Source organism: Bison bison, unplaced genomic scaffold (genome assembly GCF_000754665.1).
Source record: "Bison bison bison isolate TAMUID 2011002044 unplaced genomic scaffold, Bison_UMD1.0 scf7180017864330, whole genome shotgun sequence".
Lineage (NCBI taxonomy): Eukaryota > Metazoa > Chordata > Mammalia > Artiodactyla > Bovidae > Bison > Bison bison.
In genome coordinates, this window is record NW_011494902.1 from 13,116,041 (window position 1) to 13,116,581 (window position 541).

Below are 541 nucleotides of genomic sequence, written 5' to 3' on the forward strand. Positions count from 1 at the left end.
GATGTGCTCTGCATATAAGTTAAATAAGTAGGGTGACAATATACAGCCTTGACGTACTCCTTTTCCTATTTGGAGCCAATCTGTTGTTCCATGTCCAGTTCTAATTGTTGCTTCCTGACCTGCATAGACGTTTCTCAAGAGGCAGGTCAGGTGGTCTGGCATTCCCATCTCTTGAAGAATTTTCCACAGTTTATTGTGATCCACACAGTCAAAGGCTTTGGCATAGTCAATAAAGCAGAAATTGATGTTTTTCTGGAACTCTCTTGCCTTTTCCATGATCCAGCGGATGTTGGCAATTTGATCTTTGGTAAATCTGCCTTTTCTAAAACCAGCTTGAACAGCAGGAAGTTCATGGTTCACATATTGCTGAAGCCTGGCTTGGAGAATTTTGAGCATTACTTTACTAGCCTGTGAGATGAGTGCAATTGTGCAGTAGTTTCAGCATTCTTTGGCATTGCCTTTCTTTGGGATTGGAATGAAAACTGAGCTTTTCCAGTCCTGTGGCCACTGCTGAGTTTTCCAAATTTGCTGGCATATTGAG